Source organism: Balaenoptera physalus, assembly GCF_965194825.1.
Source record: "Balaenoptera physalus genome assembly, chromosome: 11".
Taxonomy (NCBI): domain Eukaryota; kingdom Metazoa; phylum Chordata; class Mammalia; order Artiodactyla; family Balaenopteridae; genus Balaenoptera; species Balaenoptera physalus.
In genome coordinates, this window is record NC_138896.1 from 25,288,709 (window position 1) to 25,302,860 (window position 14,152).

General features: G+C 42.5%; 1 pseudogene across 1 annotated transcript; it reads left to right on the forward strand.

The window, feature by feature from the left end:
* The first annotated feature begins 5,510 nt into the window (after window positions 1-5,510).
* On the forward strand, window positions 5,511-10,546 carry LOC309638173 (glutathione S-transferase A2-like; annotated as a pseudogene). The gene is made up of 4 exons (XR_014268553.1): window positions 5,511-5,592; window positions 5,846-5,943; window positions 8,260-8,311; window positions 9,144-10,546. The product of XR_014268553.1 is annotated as a glutathione S-transferase A2-like (transcript).
* The last annotated feature ends 3,606 nt before the right edge of the window (window positions 10,547-14,152 follow it).

Consider the following 14,152-nt stretch of genomic DNA (forward strand, 5'->3'; position numbering starts at 1 on the left):
CATTTTTAAGTGTACATTTCAGTGGCACAAAACACATTTACACTGTAGTGCAACCATCACCATTATCCATCTCCAGAAATTTTTAATCAGCCTAAACTGAAACTGTGTACCCATTAAATAATAACTCCCCATCTCCCTTACCCCAGCCCCTGGTGACCTCTATTCTCTTTTCTGTCTCCATGAATTTGCCTATTCTAGGTACATCACCGTAGTGTGTAACTGCGTGGAACCCTATGGGGACTTCCGGGGACAGGCCCCTTCCCCCAGGTCCTCTGCTTTAGTTCCTCTCTGAAATACCTAGCTAACAGTTTCTGATGCATTTTTCCTGAGTTGTTTTACAGATGCTAAAATCTCCACCAAATGGAAGAAGTTAACTCCCTGATGACCATGAGCACTTAACACCCAGACCTACTGGAGCCTGAGGATTGATAATGTTAATTAACCCCTGTGACACCATTACCTTGCCATCAACCAATCAGAGAATTGTACGCGAGTTGATCACATACCCTGGAACACCCCTCCCTTATCTGGCCTTTAAAAATGCCTCCCTGAAACCCATCAGGGAGTTTGGGCTTTTAGAGCATGAACTGTTCCGGGCTCCTTGTCTGGCACCTTATAATAAATGCTGCACTTTCCTTCACCACAACCCAGCATCAGTAGATTGGCTTTACTGCGAGCAGGCAAGCGGACCCAAGTTTGGTTCGGTAAAAATTGGAATCATATGATGTTTGTCCTTTTGTGTCTGGTGTATTTCACTTAGCATAATGTTCACAAGGTTCATCCACGTTGCAGCATGTGACACAATTTCACACGCTGTCTCGTTTGTTTTTAACGAAAGTAAGCTCCCTCCTGTTGTGTTACCTCCAAAGGCACTTTACGCAGAGCTGACAGACAGACCCTGGGCTGGAGGACCCTGTACATACCACCATCCTTGCACAAGAAGCCGACTGGGATCCTGTTCTTTCTGGATTCTCTAACCACAACCCTCTTCCCCTTCACAATTAGTTCTCAGATTTATGTAACCTCTCTCTACAGTTTGTCCTTTATGCCTCATATTTAACTGTAGTAAAAGCTTTGTCCCTTCAAAAAGGAATTCCAGGTACCAGGAAATAGGTATGGATATATCAGGGATCAAGGGTCCCTCATGCTGTAACTACACCACATTGAGATTAGAGATTGCTTTAGACAAAGGTCATGAGAAAAAAGTAACATTTACCAGGCATATTCTATGGACCAGGCTCTCTTCCAGGCGCTCTATATCTATTATATGATTTACTCCTTTCAACAACATTCCAAGAGACATATGATCATTTGAGTTTGCACAGGTGAGGAAATTGAGGCCCTGAGAAGCCTGAGGACTGAGATTCCCAGAACCAGGACCCGGACGAGGGGAAGAAGCCAGGCTTGCTCCTGCCAGGGCCGAGGCGCATTCTTCTTCCAAAGTTAATAAAAAATGATTATAAAACACAAGCCTTTAAAAAGATCCAGACACTGTTGGGGAGAGAGTATTCCATCTCGTTTCCCAGCATGACCTCTGATGGCATTGACTCCAGCCCTGCAGGGACCTCCTTGCTTGGCCTAGCCTCTGGTGAGGGCATTCTAATAAGCAGGTCCTCTAGACTGGTGGCCCAGGGTGGGAAGAGGGGGGTGGGTGATTCACTTTCACTTCCCTGGTAGTGGTGGTGGTGTTACTGTTACTGAGTCCAAGCTCATAATACTTGCTACACAACAGGACAATAAATCGAGAGATGAGTTGCTGGGGCAGGGAATAGAGACTTTATTCAGAAAGCCAGCAGACGAGAAGATGGTGAACTAGTGTCCCAAAGAACCATCGTACCCGAGTTAGAATTCAGGCTTCTTTTATACCAAAAGGGGAGAGGGTGTGGCTGGTGGCTGCAGACTTCTTGGTGCCGGCCAGTCCCCAGCAGGGATGCGAAGCCTCTGTTCTTGCAGCTGTCCATGTAGGTCTGGTCACAGTGTTCCTGTACATCTCCAGCAAGACAAATATTGTTCTCTGTTCTGTAAATTTATTTATTTATTTATTTATTTATTTTTGGCTGTGTTAGGTCTTCGTTTCTGTGCGAGGACTTTCTCCAGTTGCGGCAAGCGGGGGCCACTCTGCATTGCGGCGCACGGGCCTCTCACTATCGCGGCCTCTCTTGTTGCGGAGCACAGGCTCCAGACGCGCAGGCTCAGTAGTTGTGGCTCACGGGCCCAGTTGCTTCGCGGCATGTGGGATCTTCCCAGACCAGGGCTCGAACCCGTGTCCCCTGCATTGGCAGGCGGATTCCCAACCACTGCGCCACCAGGGAAGCCCCTCTGTAACTTTTTATCTCTGTATGAATGGAAAAGTGCCATACTTTCAAAGGTCAGAGTCTTGAGAACGAGCTATTCTGTGTATTTCAGCCTACAGGCAACATTCTTTTACAAAAGGTGCAGAGCCAGCATGACTAAGCGCAGGAAAAGGACCAGATCTATGATGGAATCAGATTTGTTCTTCCTTATTACAAGACAGCACTGCCTCTTTCCTGCCGTGTTGCCCATCCTCGGACCTGTCTCTATGATCCGCCAGAAGGGAGGGGCAACCCCGGTCTCTCCTGGGGAATGGAATTACAAAGCCTTTCTCATGTGAAGGATTATCCCCTATCTGAACAATTTCCAAAATCATCTTCTGTTTAATCAGGGAATCCACATCAAGAAGAGCAAAAAGATACCCTTGCAGTGGCCGGTTTGTCTATAAACTCTAAAGACAGATGTTTATTCACACACATGAAATGAATTTAACAAAAATTAAAAATCAGGCGAGTTTGTGAATCCAGTGGTGGATTTAGGCTCAATGCTTGGCGCATAGCAGACCCTCCTCCGTAAATCTCAGTTTTTCTCTCCTTCCAAACCTGCAACGGGGAGTAGAGATTTGTGCTGATGACCCTGAAGATGACATCTGCCTCCAAGTCGGCCAAATGTGAGGTAGGAGGCCAAGAAATCCACAACAGAGGTACATCTGGTGGCAGCATCGTGGCTGGTCCAGGGCAGGGAAGCCACTGAGGGTGAGAGGCATATGGTGAAACAGGCATCAGAAAGACCTGGCGTCTGGCTCTGCCAGCTCGGTGACGAAGCAAGTTTTATCTTTCTGAGCCTCTGTCTCCTTACCTGTAGAATGAGGGTATTGGTCCTCGCAATGCCATATAGATAGTGCCTGGAACAAAATGCATCACCGCTCCACCTCCCTGGCGGCCTTGATTACCTCTTCATAACGGCTGTCCTTGGGTCCATACCCTTCTCCAGTAACAACTCCAGAGAATGGGATGTGAACAGCACTTACGATATAAACCAGGGCTGCCTCCACGTAACATCTGTTACTGGTCTGCCCTGAGTTCAGCTCTGATTTAGGCAGTTCCTGGGTTGCAAATTTAGGTTGAGATTCTTTACTCTAGTTGCTTCCCAGGTAAAATGTGGTAATGACATGGTTGTTATTTTTGCAGCTATGGCAACCTTTTGTTTGAGAGGAAACGGTATTTAACCACCACCAATCAATGAGTTTTCCTGTCAGTGGTCTAAATTGCATTTCTAACTAAAACGTGTTTGGGATTTCCATGTATTCCACAAGGAGCGTGTTCTTTTTTTCCCCTTCCATTTCCACCTGCTTTTTCTGTTCTTTTTAACCACAATTGCTGACACCACTAGAGGTTAGCAGAGGCAAGAAGGCCCATTCTATCCCTGTTGGCAACTCAGTGAGAGAGGAAATTGAATTTTTCAGCGGTATTTTTTCCCAAATGGGAAAAAAAAAAGCTGAAATTGATGTATATATTTAATCTTTATTTTTATTAAGTATTTATACAAGCCATATATATATATTTGATAATATCTGAATAATCAAAAAGTTATGGGAGGGAGACGCAAGAGGGAAGAGATATGGGAACATATGTATATGTATAACTGATTCACTTTGTTATAAAGCAGAAACTAACACACCATTGTAAAGCAATTATACTCCAATAAAGATGTTAAAAAAAAAAAAAGTTAAAGAAGTACCAGTTTTATGAAGTGTGTTGCTTCTACAGTTTAATTTGATTTTAAGGTAAAATTAGTAGAGAGTCCCAGCACCAGCCCTTAGTGTTGCAGACGAAGCTTAGGGGTCTGGGTTACAGTTAAGGAAACAATATTCCAAAATAATAAGAGGAGCTTGGATTAAAATATTATGTCTGCTTGCTTTTCCTCAGTCAAGACTTTGTTTTGTTTTTTTTTTAAAGATTTTTTTTTTATGTGGACCATTTTTAAAACCTTATTGAATTTGTTACACTATTGCTTCTGTTTTATGTTTTGGTTTTTTGGCTGGCAGGCATGTGGGAGCTTAGCTCCCCGACGAGGGATCGAACCTGCACCCCCTGCATTGGAAGGTGAAGTCTTAACCACTGGACAGCCAGGGAAGTCCCTGGTTTTGGTTTTTGTTTTCTGTAAACCCATCTAACATTGTTCACAATAGAGTAGTGCCTGTCAAGGGCCACTATAAATCTCTTTCAGACACCCAACAACAGGAAAATTACTGAAGACTGCAAGCCTATTCTCCGAAAAACCACATCCTGTAGAGACACAGCCAGCCTGGGTACTGCTGTGACCAGAATAGACATAAACCCACCCCCTTTTCCTGCACTTTGCCCTTTGAAGCCCAGTAAAAGACTCAAACTCCCACCCTTCGGTGCCGATGCCACGCTATGTGTCTGACCCCTTTCCTCTCTTGGAAAGTAAATAAAAACTCTCTTTTCTCTCCTTGATAATATTTCTGTGAATTCTTTCACAACCTATGTTGGCTCACCTAACAGTTTCCAGCTTGCCCAATTTTTGTTAACACAGATATTTTGACCCATGTGTTTGCATTCCTAACCTGGGCCAGGCTTGGTCTTCTCTGTTACAGACACTCACACACAACATAACTGTAACTAAAATGAAAGTTTTAGCAAAAAGTACTTAGCCTTACTACGTATCATACACCCTGGTATTTACTATTATATTGCAATTGAAAAATGTCAGTCAGAACCCGCTGTGTTGATTTCACAGTCCACAATGGGCCACAACCCATAGTTGGCAAACACTGGTATGGAGAAGTTCCAAGACACTGGTGTCAAATAAAAGTGCATTTGAATAGGTTCCCCACTTGTTTTAGGCTAGTCGCTTAACCTCTAGAGACATCAAAATCCTCAACTGTAAACTTAGAATATAACAGAATTTACCTCAAGTAATTTTTATGAAGATGAAAGGAGGATAAAAATGAGAAATGCCCACTATGTGGTAGACACTAAACATATGTTAGTTCCTTTCCATATACTATAAAGGTAACGTACTAACATCTCTTCCTCTAGATGGTAAAATAAAATTCACCCAGCAGTGAAAAAATATAGAATTCCAATAGAAAAAAAGGAATGAGCTTCCTCTTCTGTGGAGAGAATTTAGAAGGGTTTGGGGACAGTCAAGGCAGGATTCAGCCCCAGTTAATGTTTTTGAACAAGTGCATAATGGCAGCCAAAGACCGACACTGCTCCCTGCTCCTGTCTGTCAGTGAAGTTTTCTGGTTTCAAAGTCTCTCACAGGCCCAAGGTGACAGCTGTGTAAGAACAAAGCTGCTCTGTTTACGTCCTCAGAGTGAGGACAGATGCAATCTGAGGCTTGGTTTGGTGCAATTTCACAATGATGCCCACTGATAGCTGAGAATTTGGTCCAAGGAAGAACCACATGGGACCCCTCCAATGCCGCCACGAAGAAGGCAGACGCTACCCCTTCTGCTCGAACGTACGTTATAAAGTGCAGTTTGCTTCTGTGGTCTGATTCCTCCAGCTTCACGGTAACTGAGGGACTGCTATCACGGCGGGAAAGCCCAAGCTTCACTATGTCAACGCATGAGGCAGGATGGTGGCCATCCGGTGGCTCCTGGCTGCAGCTGGAGTGGAGATAGGTCCTCTTAACTTGGATCTAAATTGACTATCAAAGTGCTTTTCTCGTATAAGCTAGGAGACTTCCACACTTGAGGAGCTGAGGATGATTTTTCATTACATAAAAATAGCTGCACATTAAAAAAGAAATGGACTGATTTGACCAAAGGAATGTGTAAATAATCCTGTCCATGGAAGAGCAGGAAAACAATTTTTTTTCAATTTTAAAGGAAACAAAAAAAACATCAACTAATCCAGTTGCGTGAACCTTATTTGGATTTCATCTCAACAAACTGTAAATATTATTTGTGACACATACAACAAGTGGAAACTTGACTGTTGATTGAGCATAAGTTATTAAAGAACTACTGTTAATATTTTAGGTGTGATTTTAGGTTTATTATTGTGTTTATGTTCAAAATAGTTCCTACGTTTTAGAAATATGCATCAAGTATATAAGGATGAAATGATATGCTATCTAGGATCTTCTTCCATTTTTACAAGAAGGGGAGGGTGGATGGGCGTATAGATGACACAAGAGTGGCTTGAGTTGATAATTATTACAGCTGTGTGAAGGGTATGAGAACCACTGTACTTTTATTTTTGTACATGCTAGAAATTTCCACAATAAAAGGATAAATGTATATAATATTAGAAAATAAATGTAGTTAAAGTTGATATAATCACAAATATGGGAATGAGCCAACTGTAACAAACCATCTGTTAAAGATTTAATATATTCACTCAGCAATGATTTTTTGAGGGGGGGGCACCTTTAGTACCAGGCTCTGTCCTAAGTTCTGGGGATACAGAAATGAATGAGACAGACACAGTCCCTGCCCTCAGGCAGCTTACACTCTAGTGAGGATGCAGACAAGTAAATATGTGATTAAAAGAGGAGTGGGAGCACCTAGGAGGACACCCAAGCACTTTAAAGTGTTAAAATGACATATTCCCAGGAGCACATGTGGGACTCTGTTGAGTGCTTCCCTCTAGAGGTGTCACTGAGAAAAGCACTTATTAACTCGGGTCAGAAGGACACAGCAACTCTGTGCGGGTTTGCTGGGGAGGGAGTCATGGACAGACTCCAGAGATCTGGTCCCTCAGGGGAGAGCAAGCAGTAAAGGAGGGTTTCAGGTGAGGTGTTGTCCTGCAAAGGGAACCTCTAGTGTGCTCGCTTAGCCTCCTAACAACATGTTTACCTAAGCCTCAGGATTACACTTTCTCGATTGCTTCACGAATGCACAGGTCGTTAACCTTGTCCGTTATCAAGTTCATGAAGAAACAAGTACGTAAAAATTCAAACAGTGCCAGTTTAGGTTGTTTAATTTCTATAAATCAGCAACCCACAGTTTTCGCTGTGGTCCAGCTTTGGGGTTCAAGGATGTGTTCAGAGCCCCCAGGCAGGATGAGTTCAGCACAGGAGGCTGAAGTAGGCGGGGGGGATTTTGAGAGGATCCCAGGCCTCCTCTTCTTCAGCCCAGCCTGACTGAGGAGGGTGTGGGGCAAGGCTTACCAGAGGCTCTTGGTCAGGACTTCTGGGTTCTCTGGGCCCAGAGGCTGATCCTCACAACCCCATCTCCATCGGTCTCACAAGCAACATCACACCAGCAAGTCCCATCCTACCTCGGCCACCCTCCCACAGTGACCACCCACCATCCCTTATGTTGTCTTGAACTGGGTGCTTTATAAATTGTTGCCCACACACCTCACTGTCTGTATAGTCTGACCCAATGGGATCATGTAGAGCCACAATAAACTGTTCCACTAAGCAAGTTAGAAACCCCCAATTCTCAAACTTTTCACCATCAAGACCCCTTTTCAAAATATAAAATTGAATGGAGGGAGGTAATATACAGCAGAGGTCCCTGGTGGCAGCATCTTGGGGGTCAGTGGCCCCATGGATACCCCATGCTGGAGGACACCCAATACCCTGTCCTGATCTCACAGGGAGAGAAAGTCTTTCCAGAGATATTAAAACTCCATAACTAAAAGAACTTCCCAGTCCCTTCCCTCCAGTGATATCCCCCTCCCAAATCACTACCTAATCACTGACGGAGGTGGAGACAGGGTGGAGGTGAATTGAACTTGCAAAATAAGCAGCTACATGCTGCAACCCATGCTTTTATCTTGGTGGCTCTAATCTAAATTTCCAGGTGGCCATGATCACTGTCCTCTGTGTATCCTGCCAAACTCAGAAATCCTACAGTCTCCATAGTCTGCACCAGACAGAGGCCATGCTGTGGAATGAAATAACAAAAATGCTGTGGAATGCATGCTCAGTAATGCTGTGGAATGAAATAATAAAAATTCACTGACTATTTCTGCTTTCCAGTTTGAAGAGATATTTATAAAAACTCCAGAAGACTTGGATAAGTGAAGAAATGGTAAGACCAAGAAACTAAATTCCTCTGATGGGAGGATCTAGTAGAAGTCATAAGTTGAGGTTTGAACCCCAGTAGTGCCATGTGTGTGCATGGTGGGAGTGGGGTCAGTGGAGAGGGAGAAGCATGGTTAAAGGTAAGGGGTGGGGCTTCTTGAGCAGGCCTTGCAGCTCACTCAGGACTAGGAAGGGCTGGAACTCTGAGTATTTGCTAAAGGAACCGGCCCCGGTGCCCTGTGAATGCCCTCTCTGTGCACTCCCTGCCTTTCTGCACCGTGAGTGACTGTATCAGTTCAGGATGCCACACAGCCCTCCCACCCAAGGAAAACAAATGCATTAGAAAGAAGAGGGGAGAAACAGGCCCAGCAGTTGCCTTGAATTCTTTTCTCTGGCAAGTTTGACAAGGTAACATCTTAGCAATATTGCAGACTCGGTGAGCAGGGAAAGGGACCTCCACATAGAAATCTCTCAAAACCTGCCTTATATGATGTGAGACTTACTTGAGAACTTCCCATTTGAAATGGCAACCTATTGCAGCTTCTTCCAACTTCTTTCTAAAATATCCGTGAAGACAAATTGACACAGAATTAAAGGGGACCTCCCATGTATCTGAATGGGAAATAAAAAGAGAAATGAAATAATAAGTTAAAAAGTAAAAGGCAGATTGATAGGAAAAAGAAGGACTAGAGAAGCTAAAACCAAAATGCCATCCTGCTTAAGTGCACCAGATCATTTTAGTGTTTCATTTTATATCTGCAGTTATTTCAACATTTTTTCATCCTAGAAGGGTGTAATTCATCAAATACTTCACTCTATTTCTTTTCTTCTTTCAAAAGAAGGGAGCTTGATGTTCCAGCAAATGCCCATGGTTGAAATTGATGGGATGAAGCTGGTGCAGACCAGAGCCATTCTCAACTACATTGCCACCAAATACGACCTCTATGGGAAAGACATGAAAGAGAGAGCCCTGTACAGTACTTTTTCTGTTCTTTCATCAATGATTAATAGGAATGATCTAGGTCCTTCCCTGAGTGAGCTCACAGGGATCATGACCGACAGCAGTATAGACCTTAGTGGGTATAACTGAGTACAGCAGAGACCTATGAGGATGAGGGAAGAGTGGAACTTGGAGTGGAATCAAGAGCTTATGAAAGAGGATGTGGTCTGTGGATATAGTACAGTGACAGAGGTTTCCAAACACGGAGGAACTATAAAGCCAGGAGGATGCTGGAACCATGACTCCAGGAGCTCAGGCTGGACACCCACCAACAACTAGAGACGAGGGACAAAGTATCTGAGTGTCTAGAGGATAAACACTGGAAAGGGAAGGATCTAAAGGAATTGATTCTTAAGTTTCAGAAGTTTTAGAATGATGACCAGGAACCTAATTTATCAGTCCTTTATGGACTGGTCACTTGACAGAGTTAACAAAGGCTGGTCCTCAAGATGCCAGGATTATCTGGAACATTTTACTGTAAGTCTGAAGCAGCCAGATTTATTCAATACAAGCATATTTGAGGGAAATTTGTTCTCTGTTGTGATGGGGCCACATGACTGATATTAAAATCATGTAAGGAACTGTGAGCGGTTACTCAGAAAGTTAAACATATAGTTACCATATGACTCAGCAATTCCACTTCTAAGTATACACCCAGGAGAGTCAAAAATACATCCACACTAAAACTTGTACACAAAAGTGCAGAGCAATGTTGTTCATAATATTCAAAAAGTGGAAGCAAACAAAATGTCCAACAACTGATGAATTGATGAACAAAGGGTGGTACAGCCATACAATGGAATATTTTTAGCCATGAACAGGAGTAAAGTACTGAGGCATGTGACAACATGAATGAACTTTGAAAAATACTAAATGAAAAACACCGGACACAAAAGGCCACATACTGTATGATTCCAAATGTATGAAATGTCCAGATGTTCAAATCCATAGAAATAGAAAGTAGTTGAGTGGCTACCTGGGGCTGGAATGTGGAGGAATTGGAGAGTGACTGTCAAGGGTACTGGATTTCCTTTTGGATAAAATGATAAAAATAATGTTCTGGAATTGGAATGTGGTGATGGTTTCAGAATGATAGTACAATTTAAAGGATGAAAATGATGCCATGTGAATATATTTCAATAAAGTTTTACTTTAAAAAACTCCTATAGGAAGCCCTGTTTGGAACAAAAACAAAAAATCACCCAGAATATACATTGTTGAAACTGTGTGGAGAATTGCACTATTTCACAATATATTTTGTTTTTTTTTTTAAGATTTATTTATTATTTATTTATTTATTTTATTTTATTTTTGGCTGCATCAGGTCTTAGTTGCGGCACACAGGCTCTTTCGTTGTGATGTGCAGGTTTTCTCTCTCTAGTTGTTGCGCTCGGGCTTAGTTGCCCCTCCACATGTGGGATCTTAGTTCCCTGACCACGGATCAAACCGCGCCCTCTGCATTGTAAGGCGGATTCTTTACCACTGAACCATCAGGGAAGTCCCATCACGATATATTTTCGGTGGAGTCTTGAGAAATGCAAACAAGGCCAGAGCCAGGCAACCGTATGTGCAGAGGGTTGTGGAGCCATGTTCTGTGGGAAATAGTTGGAGGAACTACTGATATTGGGCATCTAAATGGTCCTGGTGGTGTAACAGGATGGGACAGGGAGAGGGATGTGACTGGGACCGTGGTGCCAGGACTCTCTCTGGACATGACTGAGGTGGCACTAATGCGTCACACTGTGCACAGAACACACACACACACCACAGACATGGCAAACCCTATGTGTGGTCTCAGTGGTTACCTGTAGTGATTCACCCATTTCTCTCTTGCCTCTGACTCTGGATGGGTCACCGGTGTGCTTTGTCCCTATATTTGATCATGTGTATAACCAAAATATTAAACATATGTCTACCTTAATGGCTTGTTCTAGAATGAAAGGTTAAAATTAATAAAACTCATAACTGAATGACTGGCATAGAAAAATGCACCCAGTGGAGGAGAATTACTTTTATCACCTCCTGATGCCCCACTCTTATCCATTCTTAAACTATAAAATCTAAGACAGGAGACATTTGACAATTTGGTCATTTTGTTTTTCAGGATTCATGTGTATTCAGAAGGTGTGACAGATTTGGGTGAGATGATCATGCTTTTGCCAGTGAACCCACCTGATCAAAAGGATGTCAAAATGACCCTGATCTGAGAAAGAACAACAAACCGTTACCTCCCTGCATTTGAAAAAGTAAGTGGACTGTTTAGTATTTTTGGCACTGAGATCAGAGGACCAAGAAAAATAGTGCCTGGCATTGCAGGGGCATTGACCTTCACCTCTGTGAGTATTTCTGAATACTAATGTAACATCCTGATTCTCAAAGTATTTTATAAAAATCGACTATGAGGAAGAATTGTACCAGTTTTACCCAAGTTGTAATTTTTCAGCAAAATTTTGATTTACTTAGACCCAATCTGGAATTCTCTACTTGACTGAATTTCATGGTTGTACTTAGAGCTTGGGCTGTAGAAGCTCTGAGAGCCACACCGGGACCTGGAGTAGATGGATCCTGGAGAACACAGTGCAGGGGCTTTGATCCAAGAGGAGCACAATGACAGCAATGCATCAGAAAATATTCTGGTACCATGTGTAGGGGGACATGAGACCAGCTGCCCTTCAGGAGAATGTGGTACTGTTTCGGGGATGAATGAGATGTTTCTAAACAGAGATGGGGGCAGTGGGGTGGGACGGAAGAGACAGAGGAAAAGCTGTTCAGGAAAAAATAATCTACAAATTTTGAGGACATGGCTCTCAGAATTTTGAAGAAAGTCATACAAAACCAAGGAAATGATGTTCCATCATTATACCTAGTATATGTCTTAGTTAATGTTTCTCTTTGAAGGTAAGAGGAGAACATTTCAAGATCAAAACTACCTGAAGTCATGCGAAACAAAAATCATGAACCAAACAAACAAACAAAAAAGTGACTAAAAGAGATTCAGGAGGCTTACATATAAATAAAAAGATTAACACCAACACCCACATCTTTATAAAGCATAGGGTCATTCTTTCATTTATTCAGCAAATGCTAATTCATTGCTTGCGTGTCCAGCCATGATATTCAAGGAGCGAAGAATTTAACAGTAATCACAAAGTACACCCTCCTGGCCCTTGTGGTGCTGAGACTTTATGGAACTTTCACATGATGATAAGCTCTTCAGTGATTGCAATTTGAGTACAACTATACTTTGAAAACAAAGAGCCCCATGACAACATAAGTAAAAATTATATATTACAAAATACATTTATTTTTTGTTTGTTTGTTTGGCTGTACTGCATGGCTTGCAGGATCTTAGTTCCCCAACCAGGGATCAAACCCTTGCCCCCTGCAGTGGAAGCATGGAGTCCTAGCCACTGAACTACCAGGGAATTCCCTATTACAGAATACGTTTTGATGTTATTATATTCTTTTCCAAATAATTATCCATTTGTCCATACTCCTATATGTGTACATAAGCTGAAAGTGTATTTGCTAAAATGTTATTATCTTTAGTTGGTGGTGCTGTGTGTGTTTTTTCTCTTTGTACTTTATGATTTCCAGATTGGTGGAATATTTTAATAAATATCACATATTTCCCTAACATATTATTATAAAAAGTTTTAACATGCAGAAAAGTTTAAAGATGTATAAAATGAACTCATATGAACCCACCACATGGATACCAAAAAGCTTTGTTTTCCATTATCATATGTCACTATCTCTCCATTCTTGTTCTGTCAATCAAACGTATTACTTTGGATATATTACAAAGTGACTTTAAGTCATCAGGGAAGTTCATTTCCAGACATTACAGCATGTGGATCATACCATGCTGCAAGTTAAGAGTGCAAGCATGGAGTGCAAGTTAGGAGTCAGGGAGATGGGGATTCAAGTTGATCCAGGTTTATTTCAGGTCCCAGAGAGAGAAACCAGGAAATCAGGAAGCAGAAAAGAGGAGAAATGTAGACTCTGAAATAGTTTTCTCAGGGTTGAAGAAGACTGTCAAGAAGTTGGAGTCACCGCCCAAGGGAGAAAGATGAGAGAGATATGAAGGGCCATGTCATGAAGCCCAGGGCTGCACACTTTAGGGTGTGGGGCAACAGAAACACGGTGCAGACGGTGCTAAGCCCTTGGCCCAGGGGAAGAAGCAAGTAAGGCAGCCAGAGTGAGGTGGGCCCAGACAAGGAAATGGTGGTCGGGCTTCCAGTGAGGATGAGGAGGGAACACCAGGGACCCACTTGGCCCGTCTTACTGATTCAGGGGTAGCAGAAGACTTCTTTATTGAGAAGCCTCCTCACTGAAAAGCCCAAGTAGCCCCCACTTGCCACAACTAGAGAAAGCCTGCCCGCAGCAACGAAGACCCAACACAGCTAAAAAAAAAAAAAAAAAAAAAAATACATGTCACATTTATGGCAACACTATTTAAAATAGCGAAGACATGGTAGCAACCTACATGTCCATCAACAGATGAATGGATAAAGAAGATGTGGTACATATACACAACAGAATATTACTCAGCCATAAAAATGAACAAGATGGGGCCATTTGTAGAGACATGGATGGACCTATAGACCATGATACAGAGTGAAGTAGGTCAGAAAGAGAAAAACAAATATCATATATTAATGCATATATGTGGAATCTAGAAAAATGGTACAGATGAACCTGTTTGCAAGGCAGAAGTAGAGAGACACAGATGTAGAGAACAAACTTATGGACACCAAAGGGGGGAAAGGGAGGGTGGGATGAATTGGGAGATTGGGATTGACATATATACACTAATATGTATAAAATAGGTAACTAATGAGAACC